The 14,846-nt window shown below is 48.0% G+C and overlaps 1 long non-coding RNA gene and 1 pseudogene across 1 annotated transcript; one reads left to right on the plus strand and one right to left on the minus strand.

The window, feature by feature from the left end:
- The first annotated feature begins 599 nt into the window (after positions 1-599).
- Positions 600-1,366, plus strand: LOC146204986 (forkhead box protein O-like; annotated as a pseudogene).
- Positions 1,367-12,303: 10,937 nt separating this feature from the next.
- LOC146204987 (uncharacterized) lies at positions 12,304-14,604 on the minus strand. The gene is made up of 4 exons (XR_014704097.1): positions 14,389-14,604; positions 13,719-13,874; positions 13,074-13,115; positions 12,304-12,968 (listed from the first exon to the last, which is right to left on the minus strand). It is a non-coding gene; the product is annotated as an uncharacterized LOC146204987 (long non-coding RNA).
- Positions 14,605-14,846: the final 242 nt, after the last annotated feature.

Here is a 14,846-nt window from a genome sequence, read left to right on the forward strand (position 1 = left end):
TGCAGTCTTTATGCAATATTTGAGCGCGGAGGAGTCTCGGGCCCCTCTTAAGTGCTGGTGGAGGGTTTCAGGCCCCCGTCAACCCACTGACTTAAATTTAAGCGCTGATTGCGCGCAATTTAGTAGTAAATATTGGACAGAGAAACTGGAATCGAGTGCCTGGGAATTAGTACAGGAAAATTGATGGCCGCGGTTTTCGTGCGTCTTTTCGTGATAGCAAACTCAATGGATTACGTGTTCTTCCTAAGATCGGCCTCGTGGCGGAAGCCCATACGGAACGCGTTAATTAAGGTCCACCATCTGATGACGAATCCCGTCCATGTGGCTGATACTGAAATTCTGTGCGATTTTACGATGCGGTGTCCTTGCGGTCGAGCAACCGCCTCGCATTCAAGAGGTGCCAGGTTCGATCCCTGTTGCCCTGGGTACCCACCGGTTTTCCAATGGGGACAAAATTTCCCCCTTCTGGTGCTCGTCTTTTCTAGGGTTAATAGCTTGCAAAAAAGAATATTGCGCGTTGGTCAGCTGCCTTTGGGTAGCCGCTGTGCTCCATCGATTACTGAGCGGATCATATCGGATTATGGCAGTCGTTATCGCTGATGGACCGGATGGCTGATGGTGGGTCAGGCTTCGAGCAGTAGACAGGTGCTTGCTCCAACACTTGGTCACTCCCTCTCCCCAGCAATTATGGCGTCGAGAAGACGGGTCCACAGAAGAGCTTGAAAAAGAATTCAACATATCGCAACACCTGGGGGATCATGTACTACGCGGAAATAGGGTGTAGAACGCACCCCATTTCAAGAACAAGGGCTGCACAAACAGCTCCGCCAGCTGTAAGAACTCCATTCGGCACAACCTGTCGCTGCACAGCTGATTCACGAAAGTCCAGAACATAAGCGCCGGTAAGAGCTTGTGGTGGATGCTGAATCCGGACGCCAAGGCCAGGAACGGGATGCGGCGCCGGGCAACGTCGATAGAAGCACCTCGGTGTGAGAAGAAGTGGGGCCGGCTCAATAAAAACTGATCGAAGCCTTGCTTCCATCCTCGAGTCCGTCCCCATCGGAAGGGACGTTGTATGGACCCGCTTCCTGGATCGCCTCCAGCTGATTTTATCGAGCTGCAGCACTGCAGCCAGTTGTAACAGCTGTCCGTCTCACCATCTGGCTGGCCGCCCTGGTGCCGCCAGTGGACGGGTACGGCGCCTGCCCGCTGGCCGACACGCTCATGCAGTCCATGACCCTGGGCGACCAGCGCCACTGCGCCACCGCTGGCGTCCTCCGCATCGCAGGTAAAGGCTAGTCTGCTGACGTTCAACGGCCCCCTTCCACACGACTTGGACTTCGACCAGGACCCAGTGACACTCTAATCCCCGTGCAATATGTCGCCGCAGTGCCTAGTCAGCAGCAAGCTCGTCTACGCGTATAACGTATAAACGTGTCCACATGGCCTAGGGTACGTGAATACAAGGGTACTGGCAGGCTGATTCTGATATCACTTGCGTCTCTCACAGCCTGCATCGCTTTGGGACGTAAAACCTCACGAACCATCTGATATCAATGTAATATGAAAGAAAGACACACGTGAGCAGCTCCTGCCGAACGCAACGTCAGGCAACAGTATTTCCAGTCAGTTCGTGGCCACTTCAGCTTCAAGCAGCCTCCTGACAGTGTCATACTCGCGATAAAGCTAGAGACAGATGGATTTATTGAAAGGAAAGGCAGAGAGGTTGGCCGCCGGAATGATTAAAATCTGGCCAGCTACTCTGCACTAGGGAAGGGAAAGGGGAGAAGAAAGATCATGATGGTTGATGTAGGAGAAGGCATATCAAAATATATACAGGCACGAAAGCTTGATTTACAAACCGGAATCAAGTCCGGTGGCGCACAAATACAGCAAGGAGCCCGCACTTGCTATGCACCCTTCCCATTGTCCTGCAGGCCCTCAGCAGGAGTTCCTCCGACAGAGACCTCTTGTCCGAACGCTTGAAACGTCAAAGCTAAGAATTAATGTAAGACGCCCGGAAAATGTATTCAATTATGCTCCCCTTTATTATTTACACAATTCCTCAATTTGCCACATAAGCTGCCGGAGACTACAGCTTGTCTCGGTGGAACAAGCGCTCGTCAGTTGCGCTCAACAGGGCTTTATCAGTTGCAGTCTTCGTAACTTCGAATCTGATCTCTAAGCTCAGCAATCAGCTGTTGTCTTCTTTTCATCAGATATTCGGATAGTTGCACCATCTGCACGTAGCTTGCCTTAAGGACCATGGATGGGCTCATTAAAAAGATTCGGGTTCTGCTGCTGCACGGAAGGGTAGTAGTCAATTCTGCAGTACCTTTTTATTCTGGTCTGCCTCAAGGCTGCGTTCAAGTGGGCTGCCCACTCTGCCACACTCTAGAGGATGTAGCCCCTTGGCAGTTTCAGTGAGTCGACTTTACTCAGGCTTCCACTAGAGGAGCTGTGGCAGTTAGTCATGTTCATGCGCTGGGGAAGAACGTGGGCCACATTGGAGCCTGGAGGCTGCTGCCTTTCTTGAGAATTCAGTCGGGTCCTCATCGACTCGTGAAGGCGGGCCGGAGCGTTTCTTAAAGGCCCACTGTCCACCCACCGGTCGAAAATAATTTCTTCCCCGGTGACTGCGAGACTTCGCCTCCAGAATGCAAGACCGCAAAATGGTTTTGAAAAGAATAAATAATAACGCAGTTATAGCCACTGTCGTGACGCTGGGGCTATGTCGACCCGGCCTTCACTTGGTAGCGTGCAGAGGCTCCGGGTTGAAGAAGGACTGAATCTTCGAAGTTGGTGAAATATGTACAAGCAGGTTTAATGGCACTTTGAGAAAACTTATTTACAGGATTATTTACATGAAAAAGAAGGGTACATCAGCAAAAAAGCAAGCGTTAAGAGTTCATAGCGAGAAGCGACTGGATGAGCCGTTTACCCAGGGCTCAGAGCGACATTTCGTGCTCTGCAGCGTCCTTAAAACCCCCTATGTCCAGCCCCTCTCTGAAGATGCTGACCAACCAAATCCAGGGCACGCCCCTCAGATATCGGCATCCAATCGAACACATCACTGCACTGATGGTCTGAAGCACTGACTGGCCCGGCATTGTTTCGTTGAGCCTGGTCACTTGTTGGCGGGAAAAGCTTGGGAACGGCGAGGAGGTACATTTCTATTCTTCAGCCAAGAATCGATAGGCTGGTTCCGGCAAGTGGATTTACTTCTCAGAAACCCAAGTGCACGTGAGCGCCGCATACGCTTCCAGCATTGTCCCTTTCCGGCAATTGCAAATCTTTCCTGCATTCCCGGGAAATCATCTATGGCCGTATGCGTCATGCTCCTTTCTTGTCCTGCAAGTCAGCGGACATGTCACTCTGTCGTCTCCTTTAGATAGTAGGCATTCCTCACTGGACGATGGCGCTTCTCGACTGGAAGGGTGAACAAAAGAAAGAAAGCACTTCCGGCTATTTCCCGCAGGGGGACATTTCTTTGTGTTTTTCTAGACGTTCTCTTGACAGGGTCAATTTGGCATTTGCAGGGTGTCCACAAAGCAAAACAGGCTTACAAAACAGGATTCCTGGAAACAGGCTCACTTAGAGCCATTGTACCAACACCACATATCCACAGCACTTATCCATGCCCACAGGCGAACAATAGAGCGCGCAAGTGCGGATGAAGCACGGTCGTAACAGCCTCCTCCCCCGCCAGAAGAGTCTCGGAGGGCAGCAGTCGCAGCTGCTGCATGAAGAGACGACTTAATGGCCTGCACATGAACGCTTGAAGCTCGCTGTTGCTTGTCGCGTTGTCTTGATTGTCGTAGGCCAATTTGCTTGAGCTGTCTCTGAAACTCAACCACATGTCGAAGCAAGCACTCGGCTCCCGTCTGAAGAGACCAGGTTAAAAGAAAACTGCCATTGTTGTTCGAGAAAAGCCCACTCTCAAGACGTTCAGGACCCACGTATTCCTAGAAAACCAAACGTGCTGCTTTACATAGTCACACATATACAAGCGCACGGAAAAAAAAAAAAAAAAAAACTGATTATCAATTTGGATACATGGTGAGGAACATCTCGGACCGCTTAGAAAGAACGGCTAAGCGCGTCCGCATTCCCATTTCGCTTCCCTTTTTTGTATCTTATTTCAAAATTGTACTGCTGTAAAATCAAGCTCCACCTCAGAAGGCGACGGTTCTTCGATGTCGCAGTTTGCAGCCAAGCCAGGGGACAATGGTCCGTCTCTACGGTGAATTTGGCCCCTCTAAGATAGCACTGCAATTTTTGAATGGCCCATACAATGCAAGCGCACTCTTTCTCTGACGCGCAATAAGCCCTCTCTCTAGAACTCAGTTTTCTGCTCAGGTAGAGCACGGGGTGCTCATTACCGTCGTCATCTCTCTGGCAGAGAACAGCACCTAGCCCTCGATCACTGGCATCACACTGGACCGTGAATTCTCGGCCATAGTCTGGAGCTCGCAATACCGGACGGCTAATCAGCACAGCCTTCAGGTTTACGAAGGAGGCTTCCTTTTGTTCGTCCCAGACTACATTTGTCGGTTCTGTCTTGCAGAGAGCGTCGGTCAGAGGGCTAGCCAAAGCTGAATAGTTAGGGATGTAGTGATTGTAGTACCCAGTCAGACCCAGGAATGCTCGAATTTCCGTCTTCGTGCTCGGCCGCGGGTAGTCTGCTACCGCAGAAATCATAATCTCGCTGGGTTTCCTGAAACCTTGACCTACATTGTGACCCAAGTAGTCCACGGTCGCCCTTGCCAGGCAACATTTCTCGGCCTTTACCGTTAGTCCAGCTTGACGCAAAAGGCTCAGTACAGCTCTTAGATGTACCATATGGTCCGCCCATGAGTCGGAAAAAACCGCAATGTCATCTAAATAAGGCACCGCGAATGTTTCACACCCCTTTAAAACCCTATCCATGAGTCGGGAAAAACAAAATGGAGCATTTTTGAGCCCGAAACTCATCATTGTTGGCTGGTAGCTGCCCGTCGGAGTGACGAAAGCCGCGTATCTGCTGGCGCGTTCAGTGAGCGGTACTTGCCAGTATCCTCGAGTAAGGTCCAGCGTAGTCACATATGCCGCTCTACTGACCTGTTCTACTCTCTCCTCAATATTCGGAATAGGATACACTTGATCCCTGGTGAGAGAATTTAGCTTTCGGTAGTCTACCACAGGCCTAGGGTCTTTACCTGGAGCTTCTACTAAGATCATAGGCGAAGCATAATCGCTTTCCGAGGGTTTTATTACTCCCAATTCCAGCATGCGAGTTACTTCCCTATCCAGAATTTCTCTTTGCCTTGGAGAGAATCGGTAGCACCTTGATCGCACTGGCACGTCTGAAGTCAGCTCAATATCGTGCTCAGTCAAATCAGTCCTGCCTGACCTGTCCACGAAGCAGGCCTCAAACTCTGTTATTATTTCGCCCAGATCGGACAGCTGGGATTTCTTTAGTTCTCCTCTCTGCTCCGTCTTTCTGAGAAGCTCCTGAGCGTTGCTTCCTTTTCCGCTGAGGCAAATCAAGTTGTCCCCCATCTCCTCGGGAAGGTTTAACGTTAGATTTACCACGGCTTCCCTCTGCACATAAGGCTTCATAAGATTGCAATGATAAATGCGCACTTCTTTACGCCTACCGGGAATTTTCACTGCGTAGTTAGTGTTAGAAAGCTTTGCAACGACTTCAGCCGGTCCTTCCCACTGTACTTCGAGCTTATTCTGCCTTGAACTTCTCAGCAACATCACCTGGTCCCCGATACAAAACGTCCTTTGACGGGCTGACTTATCATAGTACACCTTGGAACGAGCCTGGGCTGACTTCATGCTGGCCTCAACGACTTCCTTAGTGTTATGTAAGCGATTCAAGAGGTTCAGAATGAATTCTACTACTGTTGGGTCTTCTCCGCGCCCCTCCCAGGCTTCGCGCACCATTCGCAAAGGTGAGCGCAGTGACCTTCCGTACACCAACTCGGCTGGGCTAAATCCAGTGGATTCGTGCGGCACTGACCGCAAAGCGAAAAGCGCTGCAGGCAGGCAGGTATCCCATTCGCGCTTGTTTTCATAGCACAGTCCCCTCAGGACTCGTTTGAGAACAGAGTGCCATCTTTCTACGCTGTTGCTCTGCGGATGATGGATCGAGCTATGCACTACCTTAATGCCGCATCGCTCGAGAAATGAGGTGGTGAGGACACTCGTGAAAACGCTACCCTGATCACTTTGGACCTCGGAAGGGAATCCAACTCGTGCAAATACTGACAGCAGCGAATCCACTACACTCTCGGACGTCACCTCGCGCAGCGGAACAGCCTCTGGAAACTTTGTGGCTGGGCATAACATAGTGAGGATATAACGGTACCCTGACTCTGTCACAGGAAGTGGCCCAACTACATCTATTACTAACCGGTGAAACGGCTCGGTAATGATTGGTACTAACACCATCGGAGCTTTCCACTTATCTTGCGCCTTTCCAACCCGCTGGCACGTGTCGCATGACCGTACAAAATTTTCCGTGTCCTTAAAACATCCAGGCCAATAGTATTCTTGCAACAGCCTCTGCTTTGTTTTCTTTATTCCAAGGTGACATGACCACGAGCTGCCATGGGAAAGTCGCAGTAAGTCTCCGCGGTACTTTTGGGGAACGACTAATTGGTCCCGCTCTACTCCGCGCTTATCCTTGAATAAGCGATACAGCACTCCCTTTCTCATCTCAAAAGAAATATTCTTTGCTGTCTTAGTGGCGCGGTGGCTCTCCCTTATCTCCTGTATCTTGGGATCATTGGCTTGCTCCATAGCTAAGTCCTCTCGGGTTCCACTTAAAAGTCTCGTGAGATTACTAGACACTGGCGGCAAGAGGTTACTCTCAAGAACGTCCTCATTCCGCGTCTCATCAAGCCCACTTTCAAGTTGACTTATCTGAGATGCCTCGCTCTCAAAGTTTTCTGACCCGCTATCTTCCGCATCGACCGCTGTTTTAACTGCCGTTTCCTCCGCTGTGGATTCTTCTGGAATGAGCAGTGTAGCTAGTTCTCACGCCTTTGAACGTGTTAAGGCTTGCACAACTCTGTCTCCGAAAAGGATGCCCCTCTTTCGCAGCAGTAGCATGTCCGATTTGTTGGAGAACAAATACGGATAGCACTTAGGAAGCTTTCCTGAAACGGCAGCCTCGGTTGTCAACTTGCCGAAAGGGCCCTCGATGACCACGTTCGCGATTGCCAAGCACACACTCTGTTCCTCCACTACCTGGCGGATCCACGCACACTGTCCTGTATAGTCGGAAGGCGACACATACGCCGGATGGACAACATCCATCGTTGCGGCCGAATCGCGCAGTACCTTGCAAGGCTTCCCGTTGACTACTAGGTCATGCAGGTAGGGTTCTAAAAGCTGCATATTTTCATCGCAGTCACTGACATACGAGAAAGCAATCTTTTCTTTCCGGCAGTTGACGGCAATGTGACCCTGCTCATTACACCTAAAGCATGTGAGCGGCTTCCTAGCCTCAAGCTTATTCTTTGTGTTCTGCGCGTTGGTCACTTCCCCACTTTTCTCACTGCCGTCCTTTCTAGGGAATTTGCCTGAAGAAACCTTCATTTCTTCGTTTCCAACTCTAGCAAAGTGCCTTTCCTGACGGTTATTCACACTCAACTTGGGATTGCGGGGCCTATCCACTGCTGGGTTGCTGAATTGTCGGCGCGAAGCATACTCCTCAATAAGTTCGGCAGCTTCAGTTGCCGACTTAATTTCGCCTCGGTCCTGTAACCAATTTCTTTCTTTTTCTGGGAGGCAGTTATAAAACTGCTCCAAAAGAATTCGCTCGACTACAGCGTCCCTATCACTGTAGGAATCAGGGGTCTTTAGCCACTCGCCCAAATTAACTCTTAAATTGTACAGGAATTCAGGGTAACTCTCGTCCCTGGACTTAGTAGCGTTCCGAAAACGTTGTCTGAACGCCTCGGCGCTAAGCCTATACTTTCTCAGAAGGCAAGCTTTGACCTTCTCGTAGTTGTCCGCGTCCTCCTTGCTTAGCCGCGCGACAACCTCCGCTGCCTCGCAGGGCAGAACCGTCAATAATCTCTGAGACCAAGTGTCTCGCTGGAAGGACAGTTTTTCGCAGATTCGCTCAAAGTTAGCCAGATACAGACCGATATCCCCTGATATCACATATGGCTGCATGTACTTTGACATCTTGAAATCTGCCTTCTTGTTGAGACGAGGTACCGCTAGCTGGGGACAATCGCCCGACCTCTTGCTCAACTCTAGTTCTAATTTCCGGAGCTCAATGTCTAGCTTCTTTTCCTCTTTTTCCCTCTCACGTTCGCGCTCCTTTTCCTCTTTTTCCCGCTCAAGTTTACGCTCACGCCTCGTTTCCTCTTTTTCCCGCTCTTTCTGCTGTCTGAGTTGTTCCTCCTTTTTTTGTCCGATGAGGTTCCAAGCTTCACTGAGCTCCTCATCATCGGCTCCCAAATCTGTGATTGCCTTTATAATCAAAGGTTTTCGTGCCAAACCACTTGTATCAATTCCCAGTTCCTCACTTAATAGCAACAGTTCCGGTTTCTGCAGCTTTTGTATAGTCCATGATCGCTCCGAGTGTCGGCTACTTCCAAAACAACAGTGCAAACTACCAAACCTAAAGGCGTTTCAACACTTTTTACCAGTTCTAAAATCTAACCCTGTTCTAGAACCTGGTCCACATCAGAAGAAAAGCCAAGCACTCACCCACACATGCGATCGATGTTCCGAGCTGCTCTCTTGTTGGCCGATTGTTGCTCCTGCTTGTTGCTTGAGATGCCACCTCCGATCACCAGATGTTGTGGCTTGTAGATCCAGATCCCAACGCTGGTCACCAGTTGTCGTGACGCTGGGGCTATGTCGACCCGGCCTTCACTTGGTAGCGTGCAGAGGCTCCGGGTTGAAGAAGGACTGAATCTTCGAAGTTGGTGAAATATGTACAAGCAGGTTTAATGGCACTTTGAGAAAAATTATTTACAAGATTATTTACATGAAAAAGAAGGGTACATCAGCAAAAAGGCAAGCGTTAAGAGTTCATAGCGAGAAGCGACTGGATGAGCCGTTTACCCAGGGCTCAGAGCGACATTTCGTGCTCTGCAGCGTCCTTAAAACCCCCTATGTCCAGCCCCTCTCTGAAGGTGCTGACCAACCAAATCCAGGGCACGCCCCTCAGATATCGGCATCCAATCGAACACATCACTGCACTGATGGTCTGAAGCACTGACTGGCCCGGCATTGTTTCGTTGAGCCTGGTCACTTGTTGGCGGGAAAAGCTTGGGAACGGCGAGGAGGTACATTTCTATTCTTCAGCCAAGAATCGATAGGCTGGTTCCGGCAAGTGGATTTACTTCTCAGAAACCCAAGTGGACGTGCGCGCCGCATACGCTTCCAGCATTGTCCCTTTCCGGCAATTGCAAATCTTTCCTGCATTCCCGGGAAATCATCTAATGGCCGTATGCGTCATGCTCCTTTCTTGTCCTGCAAGTCAGCGGACATGTCACTCTGTCGTCTCCTTTAGATAGTAGGCATTCCTCACTGGAAAATGGCGCTTGTCGACTGGAAGGGTGAACAAAAGAAAGAAAGCACTTCCGGCTATTTCCCGCAGGGGGACAGTGTTTTTCTAGATGTTCTCTTGACAGGGTCAATTTGGCATTTGCAGGGTGTCCACAAAGCAAAACAGGCTTACAAAACAGGATTCCTGGAAACAGGCTCACTTAGAGCCATTGTACCAACACCACATATCCACAGCACTTATCCATGCCCACAGGCGAACAATAGAGCGCGCAAGTGCGGATGATGCACGGTCGTAACACCACCGCAATCACCCGATTCTTTCACGTTTCTCTCCTCCTGTTCCCTCGCAAAGGTTTTTCACTCTCCTGCCCGGTCGTCTAGCCTCCGCAAGACAAATTCCCCTTCCTTCTCCGCGTTTGGCGGGAAATGGGGCATGGCACTTCAGGTGCGCGAAAAAAAAAAAAAGAAGAAAAAAAAAAAAGGGGCGACGGAGCGCGCGCCGCTGGATTTAGTACGGCCGTGGCGAGGGAAAAGCGCGCAGCGAGCAATAGACACCCATCCTTCACCCTCAGACAGCGAGACGGACCAATGGACGTCGTTTTCGACTAATACGTCATAGCTGCGGCTCGACGGGCCAGCGCAAGGAATGGGGAAGCTGGCTTTCCGAAGGAGAAAGTGAGAGCATGGCCACCGAGATCACCCTCGCGCGCGTTCCTCTCCGGCCGTTCCAGTCGGCGCGCGCCCCAGCCAAATGTTGTAAGCATGGCCTCCGAGGTCACCCCAAGGAGGATATAAAAAATTGCTGGAGTGGAAGTCAATGGGCTGCGGTGAAGCTTGCGGCGGCCATCTTGCGGTGGGCAAGAAGTGGCCTGCCAGCGCTTGGAAGCGCTGTTCACTTGCGTTGCCAGTGTGTTTCAAGTGCTTAAAGGATTTTTAAGTTCTCCTGCAATGCTTTGGGCTATCACGTGAGCCATATTGGATATCTCCGAATTGATTTTAATCATCTAGCTTTTTAAAGATATTCATGATATCCGAGTACTGGTAATTGCACAATGGTGACTAAATATTAAAATACATGCTATAGCTACAAGTCGTATATCGTTGGATAGCTTATGCCAAGTCCAACAGCACAAGTCTAGCAGCACGTTTCAATTATTTACCGCTAATTGCGCTAATTATTTACTGCTAATTGCATAATTGTGAATAAATATTAAAATACATGCTATAGCTGAAAGTCGTATATCGTTGGATAGCTTATGCCAAGTCCAACAGCACTAGTCTAGCTGCACGTTTCAATTATTTACCGCTAATTGCGCTAATTAATTACTTTTAATTGCATAATTGTGAATAATAACATGCTATAGCTACAAGTTGTATATCATTGGATAGCTTATGCCAAGTCCAACAGCACTAGACCAGCTGCATGTTTTATTTACCGCTGATTGCGCAAATTATTTAGTGCTAATTGCAATGATATTAATTTAGTAGAACTGTACTCAATATAAGCTACACCACGATATATGACTTGAAAGGATAGCATTCAATTCAGGTTTAATCACAATGGACTAATTAGCGGTAATTATTTAGGACGTGCAATTAGTCTAAAGCACTTGTAGTCGGCATAAGCTATCCAACGATATATGACTTGTAGCCAATGCATGTATTTTAACTTTTATGGACAATTATCTAATTAGCATAATTAATTAGGAATTAAGTCAAGCCAGTGCACTTATACTCGACATATGCTATTAACGACATATGACTCGATGTGTAAAATCTAAAGTTTATTAGCAGTTAATTCACCTTGTTTAATTAATACTTGCAATTAATTAAGACTTGCTCAGCTGGTAGCCCACAACATTGCATCACCACTTAAAAATCCTTTGGGTACTTGAAACCAAGGAGGTTATATAGAAAAATATATAGAAAAGTTGGCTGTGTCAGTGTGACAGTCAGGTTTCTTGCTTACTCCAGTATGCCTTTGAATTGATTTTTGTTCTGACATCTTCCATGACTGATCAATTTCTGTATTTAAAGAGAGCGCATTTATGAAGATGAATAAACGATAATTGCTGAACTCGTTTTGTCCTACTTTACTTTTCTGCTTTGCGGCAGCTGCATACAGCGCATATTGGTGAAAAGATTGGTGCTGATAAAATGAAAAAAAAAAAAAAACTCCCCACTACTCGGATATCTCAGCTTTAAAAAAGCGCAGGTGTTTAAAATCGATCCTGTGATCATCTATATGGCTCGCCTCATAGTCTAGAGTGTTGCATTAGAGCTTGAAAACCCGTTAAACAATTAAAAACCGCTGCCTGCCAAGCGCTGCGAAGCGCTTGGCAGGCTGCTTCTTGCCCCCCGCAAGATGGCTGCCGTCGGCTTCACCCGAACCCATTGGCCGGTATAGGCGTCCTCCGCTCCAGCAGTTTTTATATAACCTCCTTGGGTCACCCTCGCGCGCGTTTCTCTCCGGCCGTTCCAATCGGCGCGTACCCCAGCTATACCCTTCTAGAACACTATTAGCCCCGAGAAGTTTGAGTGGCGCCCTCTGGCGGTCAGCCCGACGTGACGTCACGGCAAGGACTGCTTGCGCCGATCGCTCTGGCTTCTCCGGGTTGCCGCGTAGCTTCGAGTCTTCTGCCTCGGTTGTTCTCATAACAACAACATTATGAACAACGCAGACAGCACCGATCGAGTGTCAGGAAAAAAAAGTATTTAATAATGATTCCTCTTGCTTTCAAAACACGAAACATGGGCTCGTCGCGGTGAGCGCTCGCCGCAACGGGCGCAGCTGGTGCCATCGCCGCGGCAGGAGTCTTTCGTGCGTCGTCCCTTGAAACTGATGATGTGCGGGGAGTCACTATCTTCATGATTGTATTACGAATGTAATACAACCATGAAGATAGGTCTATATGCCTGCGACGCGATAAATTTGTACCGTTTTGCTGTGGACGTTGCTTAGAGCGCGCATTATGGACTGCGCGCTGTGAAATTTGTGCACGGATATTTATTTAAAAGAGGCTACTGATTAAAACTTTATTAGAATCATCTTACTTGTCGAGCATTTTTGAGAAGCAATTACGCATGATTTGCCAAGAGCAACGTGCATTTTGATGGCCAGAAATATGAGTTATTAACCGTGTCGTCGTAAACATTTCCGTCATTCTGTTCCCCTCTGCCTATTGCGCCGCAGCCGTGCGCGCATGGGATGTCTTGGGGGCACTGCTAATTTGCAAATTTCTTTCCAGTCTCCCTTTCCCTGAGGAGCATAAATTCCTATGTGGACAAAGCGTGCGAAACAAGTCGCTGCCTTAGTGAAGCAGAGAAACCACTTTCATCAATGATTTTTGCAACCGTTATTAGCTGTTTTTGCTTGAAGATGTCATTCGCGCTGAGCTGAATCCCAGCGTCTTTGAAAAGCTTCTGAACCTTCACGGTAACTCCTGAAAAGAGAAAAGCGCAAACTCTGTCATAAAAAAAAAAAAAAAAAAAAAAAAAAACAGCTGCAGGTGAAACAGGCAAACAGTGTATAAAACTGTATTACATACCTTCAGAACTTCCTGTGCGTTGGTTAGCGCTGAGTGTTGGTCCTTGAGAAAAAAAAAAACGACAGAATTATTATGCCATCTAAACCACTCTTTACAGATACAGAGATATCACTAAATTTCCGTCACGCATTGAAAACTTTTTCGTTTTGTTAAATACTACAAACGGCTCATTGAATCCGTATGTGAAGAGGATGAAAAATGGGTCTTGTTTAAACAGGTCAGTCCTTCTCTGTTCTTAGGGTAACATTATGCTTAGAGTGATAAGGTTGAAATGCAGTATTTTCATGTACATTTGGTGACGTGGCTAGATAAAAGAATATTCCTCGTGTATCTACGGATGACTTGGTTTTATTACTTCATTTTTATGTTGTAACAAGCTCTACACTCGAATTTACTGCAGTAATATAGAGATTGTTTAAGGTATTAATTGTTTGTTTTGATCAACAGTAGTGCTGAGGAAGCAAAAGCCGATAATTTATCACGATTCTAGCTTACTCATGTATTTCAGTTTCATGGTCAGAACTAAAGACAATGCGGGATATATAAATGTTTTTCTTTTTCCTGAATGCTTGATAAAAATCATTCACGTCAATGTGAAATCACAAAGGAATAGTGGCCGCATAGCGTATCCATAGGTAGACATACCGTCTCAATCTATAACTTCCACCTCCTCTTCTAGTTGTGCAGCATCGTCCATTGGAACGGCGCTCGAATTTTCACTACTGTCCCCATTCTTGTGTGTTGTCAAAGCCTCTGCGTGTGCGCTGAACTGGTACGACTTTGCGGGAACGCCTCTTTCACCTGGAATCAGATAGAGAAATTCAGGCTACAACCTCAAAAAACACTGAAACAAGGCCTTAACGAAGTTTGGGCATTACCTCAGAAAAGCGCAGAGCAGCTGCACATCACGTGCACTTTAAAGCTACGCTTGTTGCATAGCACACAAGTCTGAGACGTAGCTAAGCCAGGGCTTCACGGAGCCCGAAAAAAAAAAAAAAAACATTCTTTATCACAACCGTTACTGAAGTGCTGTTTTTAGGGACGCGTTGCATTGAATCTGCGCCCCATGTCTTGGAAAATTTGCAAAATATCAGCATTCAAACAAAAAGACCAGCACAGCTGTGCGGACTGTGTCAAATTTCGCGGAATGAATGAACACGAGAACACCACTGCCGCGAGACACATTTTAAACAAAAACTTAAGCAGGGTCACAGTTGATTCAGCTTGGACATTCCGCTACTGAGCAAAATGTCTGAGCACTCACTGACACAAAGATCGAGGAAATGAAAGTTTGAGCAATGGCTAATTTACTTACGCCGCCGCTTCGTCGATCCCGGGAGCGATCGCCTTGCATCGCTAGGACGCACGTGAATGTTGACGGATGGAACAGCGTCTGGCAATAGTTTTGTTCTTGTACACTAATAATTAAAAAAAAAAAAGACTAGTTGACAAACAGCCCGTAAAAGCGTCGCTACACGTACGGCTCACCTAGTATCTTGTACACCGGCTACACAGTCTTCCTTTTTGAAGTGCTTACTGCACACCAGTGGCAATGCCGACGGTTGCTTCCCCATTCTTAACTTTATCAATCTAACCTCCTTCATTTTGAACAACTTTGGGTAAAGTGGAAGCTTACACCGGCTTTCTTCAGTGATTTTCACTGCGCACTGAGCAATAAGTCACCATCATGATTATTCGCGAGCGAAAACGAACGAAAGGAGCCGGCATCGGCCGGGAGGAGCAGCAGCCCGGCTGGCGGAGTCCTTGCCGTGA

Source organism: Amblyomma maculatum, chromosome 1 (assembly GCF_055883805.1).
Source record: "Amblyomma maculatum isolate TAMU_Amacu chromosome 1, ASM5588380v1, whole genome shotgun sequence".
NCBI lineage: Eukaryota > Metazoa > Arthropoda > Arachnida > Ixodida > Ixodidae > Amblyomma > Amblyomma maculatum.